We start from the raw sequence: 14,950 nt of genomic DNA on the forward strand, positions 1-14,950 counted from the left end.
TTGACAGTCAGTATTGAGCCACCAGAAGTGGAAAGAAGAGTAATAAAAAAACGCAAGAAGGAAAGGCAGAACTAGGGAGAGAGGAGGCAGACACAGCAACAGAATAATAAAGGCAAGGAATATGTAGGCAGCACTACATCAAGCGAGTCGATGATGGTCGCCGCGACCTACCACCAAGTCAGGTGTTATAATGAATGTGAATATAGTCAATAAGTACAGATGATACTTGGATCATTACTACTAAGCTAGACTAATAGTTTTCTTACGTTGTCCAGAGTTCGGAATTTACGGCGTGATATTGAGGCAACACAAACAGACTGGGTAATTTTCTCATTTACTTCAAAACCTTTGGTGCAAAAGTATTTTTTCCGAAATTCTTAGTGCAGTTCATTTGAGTCTGACATACGTTTTTGCCGGAAATCATTCGTTACTGAGTTATGACCCACTCTTTCCCGACAGTCATGGGGGACTCAGAAAAGTTTTTTTTTGTTTTAATTACTATTTTTCTTTGGGGGGGGAGGAGGGAGCAAATAAAACTTAGTGATTTGCGACAGAAGTGTTTGTTAGAGTCAAATTAATCAAAAGAGAACCATCAGCCAAAGGCAACCGAATATTTTAAGACTGAAAAACAACCATGCCTTACCTAGACCATAATAATCTAACGCATCCTAACCTAACGTGCTGTAATCCAACCTAACATATGCATTACGCAGCCTAACTAAACCTAATCAAACTGAAACTAACCTATCCAAGCACTGGTTTTTAAACGGATGTTTACTGAAGACTGGCTGCATAGAACTACAGAAAATAAGTGGTACCGGGAAAGTCTATTGGCATTATGCTTACGTTATGTGTAGATGGAAAAATATCGATATATGTGGCGGGAAGCAAATACTTATATGGTAGGCAATTTCTTCCTTACAGTGGTTGCCAGAGACGCAGTTTAACTATTAAAAGAACTGGCCATAAAAGTCTGGTCACCAATCATTTCTGAATTTATTGCAGACGATTTGGCTCTTCTTCCCTTGGTATTGCTTCCTGTGATATATTTTGCCTTGATATTGCATCTAATGATATATTTCTGCCTTGGTATTGTTTCTAGTGATATATTTCTGCCTTGGTACTGCTTCTTATTATTTATATTACATCTTTATCATACCATTTGCCATCACATGTCACAGCTTTTAGTTCCTGTTTGTAATAATCCCTTTGTACTCTTTCTAAGACATCGCTGAGTTTGTTGTTTCTAACCAGTGTCCTTCCTTCGTCGAAAGCTGAGAGCTGACAGCTGGCACTGGAGACTTTTCTTGATACCATATTGTTAAGAATTTCATGCCATAAAATTTGAATACATAATCCTTCGCGTACTTTCAAACAATCCTAATATACGTGTAGAGGATCTGAGTTGCTTGGGAAAAAACGACAAATGAAAAGAAAATTCATTCATTCATTGCCAGACGCCATGTATCCCAGACGGGGTGGCCAAGGGCTTTAGAGTTAATTGTTTTACAGGGAGGGGCACTAATCCTCCACCAACCCCACTTTACACGTAGGGATACCAACAGCAGCTGGTGTTCCCAGGCGGTCACCCATCCAAGTACTAACCAGACACAACGTTGCTTAACTTCGCTGATCGGACGGGAAGCGGTGTACTCAACGTGGTATCGCCGTTGGCTTAAGGTGATAATTATTTCCGATAACGTAATTTAAGTATGTGCTTGCTGTCTCAGAATGATTTTGTGCTAAGGACAGACTTCGAACTGGACGGTTTAGATTTGCCTTCATTTATCTCTGCGCAACTCGGGAAGTTTTCCGTAGTAAATAAAATTGTCTAAGGTACCAAGAAAATACTTATAATGCAGTAAATCAAGGTAAGTTATAACTATTTACATTAGCTTTGGTTTACTAACTTTGTGTATAGGTAAATGAGAAGAGTGGATACCACGTGTCAGTAGGTGCATTAAAAAATTAAAGCATCGTAAATGAATAGAAAAAGAAAATCAACAGCTGAAATTTCAATGGGCATGTGGATTTTTCCCCCGTCCAATGGAGATAAATAGTGATCGCTCTGGCGTATATATATATATATATATATATATATATATATATATATATATATATATATATATATATATATATATATATATATATATATATATATATATATTGTGGTAGGTGGGGCGCTCACCGTCCACTCACTCGATATAGTGCTGCTCTCAGGTGTTTGCCCTTTTCTCTTCTCCATCCTTCTTTCCTTCCATCCTCTTCTGTGTTCCTTTCTTTCATTCTTTCCTCGTCCTTCTGCCAGCGGGTGAATGTACACTTCCTCTTCTGTCTTTCTTTCCTTCGTTCTTTCCTCTTCCTTCTGCCTGTGGGTGACTACACTGCGTGACAAGCCAAATGGTTTCCTGTACACCAGGAAACCATTTACTACTCTAGGTAGTAACCATATAACCAAATTTTGGCGCCTGGTGGTTTAGTGAGTAATTACGGCGCTACAATCGAATTGAGCCTGTGTAGGTTTATATCCAAGGAATGGTTGGGGTTTATTGCTCATCCCCTCAGGGATGAGTGAGGCTGGTCACTTTTATCTTAAATGTCAGGACCAACTTGCCTAGCCCCGGGCTCCTACACTCCTCATGGGGCAACGTAGGATTGGATGATGATGATGATGATGATGTTGATTATATATATATATATATATATATATATATATATATATATATATATATATATATATATATATATATATATATATATATGTATGTATGTATGTATGTATGTATGTATATATAATACAGACTATGAAAGTCATGCAAATAATGATTTCCAAAACTAATGTTCCTTCTTTGTGCCTGTAAAATATATGTTATTAAAGGAAGCTGTAGAGTGGAGGCATACGCCATGAGGCACTTGGCCAAGGTGTAGTCTCCGGAACATAAACCTTTAAATCTGTGGCAGGTTATTCAGCCAATATCCTGGGATGCAAGGCCATTGCATGATCCAGGTTACCACAGATACCTCCCCAAGGTACTTATTTCTATCAAAGGGTGGATAGAGACCCGAGTTGAATGCTACCCTCACCAGGATTGCAACCTGGGTTTCGCGTCGATAAACAACATATTGTACCTGTTTAGACAGGTTCAGGCAAACCACATACTGTATTTAATGCTCTCTCTTTCTTTCTCCCTCTTTTTTCTTTTGGAAGAGAGAATTCTAAAAATAACTACTTTTTTTTAAAGCGATCAATGACTTATAATTCTTCAGAAAAATTATAATACTGTTTGCCGCTAACATATCCTCAATTTGAGGCTTAGTTATATCAGCGATACATGTATTACATCTGTTTTAGTGTAGGGCATTAGCGATATTAGAGGGATCAGCACACCCCATGAACTTCATTTTAGCCTCACTTACATCTCTCTCCTCTTCCTTTCTGGACACTTATTCAACGCTATCCCAGCAATATTTAGACAGTCTGTCTGGAAGCAGAATGAAAACATTTCAGCTAAAGCACCTGAAAATGGCTTGACTGTTAATCTAGAAGAATCATTCCAAATTAATTGCTATTAAAAGTTGTGAGTTTTTCAGTTCCTAATATATATATATATATATATATATATATATATATATATATATATATATATATATATATATATATGTGTGTGTGTGTGTGTGTGTGTGTGTACTTTCATTACAGGATTTCGCAAGCTTCTTCACCATGGCAATGCTTCAGTGAAGCAGAGGTGCTATTAGATTCACACCCGTGTTCTGTGAAACTGAGGTAACTAGAGTACTGTATGTCTGTGATACAGTTTGAAGCATGTATTAATGTGGAGAATGTTTCAATGCCAGTACATGGTCTCATACTAGGTATCCATGGAAAAATATGTTAAGCTTCATGAAGATATTTTTTGTCCAATTTTAAGAAACGAATAGTACATCAACATATCTCCAATTTTCAGGAACTACGGAATTACCTTATGGGCGGACATGGACTCCTTCATAATTTTCCAGTATTAATATGACAGCTTAATAAAGGTTTAAAATGAAACTTTTTGAACATAACGTTTATGGACTGTGAATTGTCTAAGAGTAACCAACTGAAGTTTTACACATTTCCGAGACGACCTCTAAAATGCATATGAGGAAAGGTATAAACAATAACAATTAAAAGAGACCTTCATTTTTATGAGAAGTCCATGCTCAACGGGTGGTAGGGATTTATTAATCACATAATGCTGACCGGGGGATCGAAACTGGTCACACTTCCCGTAAGTACCTGACAGGAACCTGCTGGTTACGATTTCGGTGGGGTAATTAACACGTAACGCGTTAGAAAAGAAAAAAAGTCAAGCTGTAGGCAAGTAAGTCCTAATATGAAGTTACGTTATCCTTTCATAAACAAGAGCTAATAAAAAAAACACCTGCATGCTACAGGAACAAATGTGACCCAAGCAACTTCGGCCGTGCAATACTGGAATTGTTAATATTCAATATGCATAGTCTCACTTTCGCAACCCATAAGTCGCTAGTAAAAATATCGCTCTGCGCTCTAAGAAATATGACGTCTATACTTCGTGGGACTTAATGTGTCGTAGCCATCGCCTAGCGTTTCCAAAAATGTGTGAGATTGTAAGGATTTTAAGAGGAGAGAATGTTCAAGTTGTTCTTGTCTTGGATGGCAGGAGAAAGATAAAGATGAGTCTGGGGTTTGACTGCAGTTTTATTCTCCAGAGGAAGTATCTTCACATGAGCAGTATTGAGGCGAGACCGGTTTATGCTTGCTAATTCCGTGCACTCTCCACCTGCCTTTCCCACCGTACCTCCTCTCTCTCCTAACCTCTGCTGCCCTGTCTCTCAAATTTCCCCTGTATATGAGTGGCTGTGTGCTGCGTGAAGCACGTGTTTCCACACCTGTGGAGTTTTCCATCCGGTGTCATACTGTGTTGTGTGCGAAATTCCCTATCTAGCTGTAGAATGTGCACTGCTGTTTCCTCCAGATATCTCGAGCTTAGGCACAACTTTCTTCAAACCTCTATATTACACAGTAACAGTATACACTATACGTCACTAGCTATTATATAGTGTGTTATGATATTTTAGTGTCCTTCTTGTAGAGACTTCGTAGCTTCTTGTAGTGGAGTTCTGTAGATCAGTCATGCATATAATGTACTTGTGAACGAGCGGTAGCTTGTGAGTAGGTTTGTAAGTAGATAATCTTAGTTCCCTTTTGTCATGCAATGACAGGAGAGATAAAAATGAGTATGGGACTATTTATCATTTTATTGTCTTGAAAAGAAACTCTCACACACGAGTGAAGTATAGAGCAGAGTCCCGCTGTTACCTCCCAGACTGTCTCTAGACTCCTCTTCTCTCTCCCTCTCTCTACCACCTCTCGCTCCTGTAGCTAGCCTCCTTCTGACTCTTCCTCCTTTTTCTTTCCGTATATAGGAACTTCCATCAAGTGGGCTACACTGTAGTCGAAATGTTCTAGAAGCCTATGTGTGTGTGTATGTGTGTATGTATCGTGGCTTTCCGGTCAAGCGTCAAAAGATGCTGAATGTAGCATTCCTCAGCGGGAATTTCCAAACGATGTTCCTGTAGGCCCTAGCAATGACTTTGATTTAACCTTCTAGAGTACATCTATGCTACTAGCTATTATTTATGATATTTAGTCATGACATCCTGACAAATGAAATAAAATTTCCTCGATTCTAATTACGAAAAAAAAACTTTATATATATATATATATATATATATATATATATATATATATATATATATATATATATATATAGGCTATATCGCATGAAGTCTCCGGAACGCACGTAGATCCATAAACTATTTTTCTAGTGCCAACTTTTATATTTTTCCTCGACCCAGCAGGCCATTCCACTTCCCCCTCCAGTGTACCAACCCTAAAAATAATGAAAATTTAGTGCTTCAAAGTGAAGTGGTATCGTGGGGAAAAACGCGCTCCTTGTCTGAGTGATATCTCTGTATTGCCCCCGGGAGGGTGATCCGTTAAATTACTATGACGTGCTAGGTTTGTAAATTGAACACAGACGCTGAAATCAGTAAGAGTAGCGGCGGTATGCACACACACACACACACACACACACACACACACACACACACACACAGGGGGGCGGGAGCAGTGTTTGTATCTCTGTGTGAATTAATGTGCTCATGTGCCCATGGGTGTAGCTATGTATTTTCAGATTTATACATTCGTTCATGTTTGTGTGTTTGTATGAGTATTAGAATTAGTATTAGTATTTTCTGCGTGGCGCCAGCTCGTGTATTTGTGTATGTGTGTGCTTTTCGTCGATAAACAGACCTGATACACCATTAGATGCTGGCTAGATTATTTAGCTTTTCGATAACAGAAACTTTCTCACATCAGTCGAAAAACAATATGAAGTAGACAGTACAAAAATAAGCACCTTCCCTCCACTCTCGAGGCTTTCTGACCAGGAGCATGGTGAAAAGTTGTTGTTGTTGTTGTTATTGCAGCCCAGGTTCATTTGGATACGGGCCTGTACTGCGGGCGGAAGTTAACCTACTGTACTCCTGCAGTCCACCATACGAAGGACTGGGAAAATATGAGGGGAGTTTGTATAACCCGGCAGTGGAGCCACTTGATCCAGTCCGTGTCACCACATGAAGTTGACCTTCTCTAGCACGAAGCAGGTCTTACAAGACGGAAATAACAAAAGGAAATATTACAGTCGGCAGACATCGTGTAAACTGATATCCAGTAACATGGAAGATTACATAAGAGGTACAAATATTTACTAGCCCTGCATTTCATAATTCACCGATGAAAGCGAATGTCAAGAGATTTGTGTCAATTTGCAGAGAATATAAAATGTATGAGTCAGTAACTTTAATCCACATGAAAAAATCATTTCCAAGCTTGACACTGGTGAAGGGTGGCCAAATGATGCTTTAACAAACAACCCTCGTTTTTATTTTTAGTGCGTTGTTGCGGAGAGAGAGAGAGAGAGAGAGAGAGAGAGAGAGAGAGAGAGACGCGGCAACTGCGTGTTTTTTTCGTGTTTTTGGTATGTGAATAGCAAATACCATGACTGATGTGCCACTGAATTATCTACACGTACCCCGCTCGACCCCCTGCTTGGCCTGTCATCCTCGGGTTCCCTAGTTCTTAAATACACATCCTCCTTGTAAGACTTAAAAAATATCACCATGGGTCTCCTTTTTCTGTGACTGCTTCCAATCGATTTCTCTTGTTCTGATTACCACTAGACGGCTATGTATTAATAGATGAACCAAGAGACTCCATTCCAAATCAGAACTGCACTCGACCATAACTTACATCCTTCCATATGTCCCCATACTCCATCACTGAAACTTTTTCCCAAATAACTAGAAATAAATGAAATATGGGATGAACTATAGTTACAGTTGATGGATTTAAAGTGAAGGCTTATGGACATCTGTGGTCGGGTATGCTTCATGGCTGAATGTAACTGTAATTTGAAATAAACAACACATGGTATTAACTTTATTTTTGTTACCACCGGATGCTCACGTGTATGCCGACAGCCACCACGTTAGGTTATTCAGTCTCACATTATCTTGGGATTAATCCTTAACTTAGTATTTAGTGATGTCCTTAAAAATGTATTCTTCCCGCCTCCAGACGATTTAGTTTAGCTAAGGTTTCAGATATAGCCTTCAGTAAACCCCCTTCACGAATGTTAGGCTGTTTTCCTTGACTAAATAAAACTGTTCGATGGCAAAGAATATTATACAAATGACGGCCACAGGTTTACGAGGTTATTTATTTATTTTTTTCCTACTGGACGATTTTACTCAGCTTAGGAAGTCCCTGTATTATAGTGCTTTTACCTTGAGCCAGATTTTCGTCCTTTTGCAGCTTATTTTAATTGGCCATCGGCAGAAAAGACATTGCTACCTTCTCCGTGCATTCTGTTGTGCTTCATCGTGACTAGCATCGTACTGGAGTGTCGATATTGTTGCAGTTCAGAAGTGAAAATGGAGAGATGGCAATTATAGGCCAAGTTAGAGGAAAAAGGATATAATAAAAGTGTTAACGAATGCTATTACCTATACCTGCCAATTTGAAAAGTGGCCACTAAATCGAAAAGAACAGTCCAGCAAGAGCAAGAATATAATGAATATGTCATAGGAGTAGAGGACTTAAATCTCCTCACTTCCAGGCTTCTCTCATTAACTAAATATAATCGTTCGGTAACAGCCAGAATAAAATTCATACCTGCCCGCTTGCGACCTCTTCTCCAATGACGTATTTTTATATTTCATTCAGTTTATTTAGAGAAGTTAGGCTGTGAATGAATAGATGGAGAATGTTTCTAACCCAGTCACGAGTCTCTCTCTCTCTCTCTCTCTCTCTCTCTCTCTCTCTCTTCTAAAGAAAAAAGTGATAGTAGCAATAACAGAATATAAACTACGACCTCTGTGCGAAATAGTTATCCTGCTTTTATCTTGGGAGCTGCAAGAACAAATCACGCAATGGCGTCTTGGTAGTGAAGGTGCTAATGGGTTAAGGACAACGATATACTTTTCATTTTTTTTCCTTGGTTTCTCCAGACAATTTTACTCAGACAATGTTTTTTTTTTTAATCCCGCCAAACTAAATATTTCCTACAGAACTTAATAAAATCGTCTGATGATAGCGATAACAGTACAGTATATAAGCTACGACATCGGGCTGAAGTATTTGGTATCCTTTACCATTAGTGTTCTCTTCAACTTTAATAGTGGTAATAATAACAATAATAATCATCATCATCCTGAGTCAGTCCTATGCAAGACAAAGGCCTCTCCTTTTTTTCCACTCTGAACGGTTCGCTGTTAGCATAATTACTTAATTCGATTTGTTAGGACGTTTGTGAAAAGTCTGTACACATCAGGTGTTAGACTAACTGGATGGTAGTTCTTTAGGTTTTTTATATTACCTTGTTGTGAAGCAGACTAATGGACGTATTTTTCCAAGCCTTGGGTACATCCTTCAATAAAATTGCCAATAAAATACAGAATGGCGTGCTATGGATTAATGAGATATGCAGGATAGCGCTTTAAAGTACACTCATTAACCAACTTTTAGGGTGAGTAAAATCGTAAGGTATCAGCAAGTATGAAGGGCAAAATTAATGACATCCTCATGGTTAATTGGTTATACGTAGTGGCGTATTTCTCATGTTATTCTCGCTCTCACTCGACGATTCTATTCAAATTAAAGATAGAAATACGGTTGTGGATGGGTTAATTTTGTCAATAAATGTACCTCTCTCAGACCAGCAAATCTTCCCTAAACAATAAAATTGTCTGGTGACAGCAAGACTATAATGCAAAAGTCTTCCTCTTGGATAATGTGTGCATGTAGGATAAGCCGTAAAGAATGGGTAGGTACACGTGTTGCTGAATTACATCTGGTCGGGAACTCACCCGGAGAATTTAGTGAGGGATATTGTGCTCGGTTTATGGTGTAGGCACTGTGACCGCCTTCATCCCTACACTCCCATCCTGATTATTTTCTGCCAATTCCCTTTGTTCCTTGTCCCCCTATCCCTCGGCCTCCCTAATCCTTTTTTCTATATTTCTTTCTTTCATCATGCCCTTTCACCCAACTCCCGCGCCCAGTGCCTTTTCCTTGTTTCCCTCTCACCACTTCCTCATCTCAGCTCCCCAACTGTCTCCCAATCCCTCTGTCTCCCTACCTGATTTCCATTTGTTATTGCCCTGCCCGTCATTGTCTCCCTTCTCCTCTTCCTCCCCCGCTCCCTTCCCTTCATCTTACCCTGCCCCTGAATGCTCTCCACCTTCCCTTCGCTTGCAACATTGGCTATTAGCGAAAAAGTGTTTAATGTCAGAGGCCCAGCCAACAACGTTCCCTGTTCCTCGTGCTCCATCTTTTCCTCTCCCTCTGCTGCTTTCTTGTACTTTTTCTCCCCCCCCCCCTCTGTATCTATAGTTCCCCCTCTTTCTCTCCTCCTCTTTCTCATTTTATCACTCCTGTTTCTTTTTTACTATCACCCTTCTCTTTTCCTTTTCTTTCTTTCTTCTTTCCTCCCTTCCTCGGTTCTAATAGTCCTCTCCTTCCTCTGTTTCTTTTTCTTTTTCCCGTCCTCACAGCTGTTCCATTTCCGTTTCCTCATCCCTTTCCATCTCTTCCTTCTCCACTTTTCTCAACCTGTTTTTCCTCGTCCTCTTCTTTCTCCTTCACTGATTCACTTCCTGCTTTCTCTCTCTCTCTCTCTCTCTCTCTCTCTCTCTCTCTCTCTCTCTCTCTTTCTATCTATCTATCTATCTATCTTGCATCCATCAGACTTCTTTTAGCGAAATTTCTTTACGTACATAAACACTGAATCGACACTTTTTCTTTCCCCTCTCTCCTGCCTCTCCCTCGCTTCCTTTGTCCTTGCTCTCCCTACTCATCCCCACATTTTGTCTTCTGCCTCTCCTCCATTCTTCTTTAACCCCTTTTCGTTCTTCCAACAGAGACACCTCCCTCCCCCCTACATCACCCAACCACCTCTCTCTCTCTCTCTCTCCTTACGTTTCTTTTTAATTTCCCTCCTTCCCACCTCCTCCTTAGCCATTCCCTTGCATCTTTTCCCGGAGTTGTGATTAAACAAGAAAAAAACAAGGTATCACTAATGTGCAGAATGCAAAAATAAACTGGTAAGGAAGAGGTGCTAGGAAGCCTTCTTAACCCACGAAAATACCACCCATACCGGTATTTATAAAAGCAAAAATAAGAATGAAACCGTCAGTGCCTGTTGGATGTACTTTGCCTGAAGGTTTCAGTTCGATGACGTATTTAATATTTGTTCTTGTTCTCTCCAAACGATTTTACTGACCTTGCGATACGGCTTTGGAAATACGGAGGTCAGATATAGCGTCCATCACTCCTTCACTGCTGGTATGCTCTGCTAACTGAATAAAGTCGCATGGTGGCGGAAAGAATGAAATAAAAATGACGTATTCGGACCGAAGTCTGTCGAGCATAGTGTCTGGCATAAAGAATTTAATTTTGGCTTATTCGCTATTTGTAGTTCTAATCGTTACACGCATCTCCCCTTTATAGTAATGTTCTTAAAAATAATAGAATAAAAGCTGCCCTTTTTCGCTCACTTTCATTTCAGTGGGTCAGTCACGTCCCACGGTCTGACTGACAGACTTGCTAACTTCTGGAAAAGCTGAATTTACCGAAACATTTCAGAGCGAAGCCTGCCTAAACTTCAAGGAGGGGTCATGCGTCCCCCTCCCTCCACGTGGTAAAATAAAACCAATAGAAGATCAAGGCCGCAGACGACAAAGGAGTCTCAACAGTCATGTATGTCGGGCATGATAAATAAGAAGGCAGGTAACTTTGACTTGCATATATAGAGATCCTTATATTGATTTCTCTAATCTGGTGTTGCACGAACGACTCGGTCTCCTCTTGTGAGAAACTAAGACATTATGACTACTTCATGAAATTATTAAACCATGCAATGAGCGAAGGAAAAAGAAGAAAAAATAACGAAAAACATGAAAAACATTATGGGCAAAAGAAAGTCATAAAAGGTAGCTACTGGTTATCGTGATTTGAGTCGTCCCAGCAACACATCAGAATTGGGTTTTTTAGTATATAGACCATTCCGTATTTTTATATCCACCTGAAATGTTTTATTAGTATGTTTATTATGAACGTGTTAACACCCGTACTTAGATTTCAGGGACATGAACACAAACACACACACACACACACACACACACACACACACACACACACACACACACACACACACACACACACACACACACACGCGTTATCACCCGTATTCAGATGCCAGGGACATGAACACACACACACACACACACACACACACACACACACACACACACACAGGAATGAGAATCTCATGAATTACAGAATTTCTCTTGGTACTCCTTAGTGCAGCTCGATTTCAGTTCCAGGTGAATAAAATGCCTATAAATCTGCGTTGCCAAGCATTGTTGCAAATTGAAAGCGATATTGAAAAGGGGACATACATAACGAAGAGGAGACTGCAAACACAATATTAAAGGGAGAGGGAAAGGAAGATAACACAGGGAGGCAAGGGTAATATAAATGAATTAATAATCAAAGCAATAAAGGACAGAGCAGCAGTAAAATGAGACAAATAATTCTGCGTAATTGATGGCACTGGGGAAAGATTCTTTCATTCCCTTATTGTGTTGGGAAAACCCTCACTCTGGGATAGCAGCAATACATTTCTGAAAACCAGGATATGGAAGAGAGAGAGAGAGAGAGACCAAACACAATGCACTGACACTACTGATTTCTTGCCTTCCTTTTGCGACCATTAACATTAAGAGGAAATCCTTTAAGATTTACTTAAGACCAGAAGAAGTCAGTGTCACATAATATTATATTTATCTTTGAACTGATAACTCTAAAAGATGATACAGAAAGTTCCGATGGTTGCGTGACATTGTAGTATATGAAACAAAAGACACACTAAACGACGAACTGTAGCTACAAAATTAAAAATGGTACTACACATAACCTCTTGTTTTTGCTGCGGTCACCAAATATCACCGTCGCTCTCTCTCTCTCTCTCTCTCTCTCTCTCTCTCTCTCTCTCTCTCTCTCTCATTAAAGCGGTCGAGAAACTTGTAATTAGCTCCCCGGTTTAGCCCCAACTCCTGCTTGGCAAAAGCCTTATAATTACGAGTGACGAAGAGAGAGCTCTTTTAAGACTTACTGACACATATTAGATGGGGTGGGACTTCGGTGGATGAAGGAAAGTTCAACGGGGTCTATGGGTGAAGCTGTAACACTTACTTGACAGAGTCAACTCATTCACTCTCTTACTATTTACGTATCTCAAAGTTGTTTTTTTTTTTTTTCCTGCTCCTTCCTGGTGTAAGTGTTGGTGATTTTAAAACACTCGTAACACGACCTCACGACTTTATGTCTAGACCAACTGACCTGCAACTCATGCTTATACCTGGCTATGAGAGACATTTTTCTCGGGTTTTTCATTAAGGCTTTTAAATGCTTAATTGCCAAAAATATGTGTAAAGATGAACGTGGAATCACCAGACTCAACAGCAACCAGCCCACTAAAAGCATATGTTCTGTACTTCGATCGCAGTTATAATACTGGGTGTTATATTCCCCTATTCTCATTAGCCTGTTACACACATGAGGGAAAATATGGATCTCTTGTTTAGCCAGTAAGAGGACTATGTACCATGAGTAGAGTTTCTGAACCGAAGTGCATTTGTTCGCATATCTTTCCTATGAATGTGTGTTTTTGCATGCCTTTTCCAAATAATCGTCATCAATCAGTAAAAAAAAAAAAAAAAAGTTAATCGATGGATGAAAAAAATCCAACACATTGATGATGCATTTATTATTTAATGCTTGGTGATCTTATTCAGCTTAGAAAAGACATCAAATTATTGAGGTTATGATCAGCCTTCATTAACCCTTTTAGTATGCCAGGGCTTTCTTACATTACAAAATTTCGTCCGAGATAAATCAAGAGGTTAGTTATGAAGTAAAGTTGCCTTGAGGCGTATAGAAGGAGCACTAAAGGACAGAATAAGCATAGAAACCCGAGCAGAAGTGAAGCTTGTTATCAGTAATGCTGTGTCTAATTAAGGATAATAAAGATCTCGGTGCTTCCAGAGTCGGTTAATGAGGCCGCTGAAGTGCATATTCGGCTTCCAGGAGCGTAGACAATGAGACAGGAGAACACGTAATTTCTCTGTCAACAGCAGAATGAGTCCAATTTGTCTTCCTCATTTCGCGACTATTGCCCTGACTTGTAATGAACACTTAACAGAAAAGGGTATCGCGCAGGAGTCCAATTATATCCCAAATGATCAGTGGAGCTTGTGTTATTCCAGAAGAGTGTATTGCGGATGCGTATATGATGACAGTGTTTCTTTGTGGCCAGAATATGTTACCGGCAAGCTACATATTGTACAGTTAGATAAAAAGCATAGCTGCTAGTGCGGACTACGACCATTGATCATTATGCAGTATACAATGCAGTATCTATCGTCTACAACTGTGCCACATCAGATGAACAACCATAAAAACATTTGAAGAAACCTCTTGGCAGCCTCATGCATGCTCATCATGTTCTAGCAGTTACAAGTGGTGTTCAAATTGTCCTCTAAGAACGCTAAAGAAAATAACTCGTCGTCATTCAAGCCATTCTTTCCATTTACTTGGGATGAAGGTGATCGGCGTAGATCCTTCTGGACATTTAGTTAGATCCTTGGAAGTGTAGCTCCAACATCTACCTCCAATACACCTCCAGTATACAGTATCGCAGGAGATAGTAGGCAACTTAGGTCACAGCTGGTGAGCGTCTGAGTATAAACTACAAATTAACAGCGTATAGAATGAGTGCTGAGTATCTAATAGTGAAAATTTTTACTGCCAATTGAATATATTCTTATACCTTACAAAGTCGTAAGATGATACAGGGTAACTTTGTTGGTTTATTTGTTGTATCTAAAAGAGAATAATGCCGACAAATGTAAGCCTCACTGGGGAAGTATGGAGCCCAGCAAGTATTTAAACGATGACTCTTCTAACAATGATCACGTTAGTGGTTCATGAGCTTGCCTATATCGTGTCAAGGTGATCGTAGAAACAGAAACAGATGAGCGAAGGTTTCGTTGGGTGGCATCTAAACTATCAGTCCGATGACATATTTTTCATATATTCTTGTTATCTCCAACGATTCTCTTCAGCTCGGACTATTTTCAGAACTGCAGAATATATAATTTATATTAATCTTTTCACAACACGACATCTCTCCTAAAGTGAGTATGATGGGGTGAATGTATCAAGAATAAACCAAAATAGCACGTCCTCGATTTGAAAAGGTTAACAAGAAGCAATTACTGTGGAACTGCCCAATAG

General features: G+C 39.6%; 1 non-coding gene across 1 annotated transcript; it reads right to left on the minus strand.

Annotated features, from left to right (window-relative positions):
- Positions 1–1,556: 1,556 nt before the first annotated feature.
- On the minus strand, positions 1,557–1,675 carry LOC145393114 (5S ribosomal RNA). The gene has a single exon (XR_013896131.1). It is a non-coding gene; the product is annotated as a 5S ribosomal RNA (ribosomal RNA).
- Positions 1,676–14,950: the final 13,275 nt, after the last annotated feature.

The sequence above is a fragment of the Coenobita brevimanus genome, chromosome 23 (genome assembly GCF_032717465.1).
Source record: "Coenobita brevimanus isolate Jiangsu-jjx chromosome 23, ASM3271746v2, whole genome shotgun sequence".
Lineage (NCBI taxonomy): Eukaryota > Metazoa > Arthropoda > Malacostraca > Decapoda > Coenobitidae > Coenobita > Coenobita brevimanus.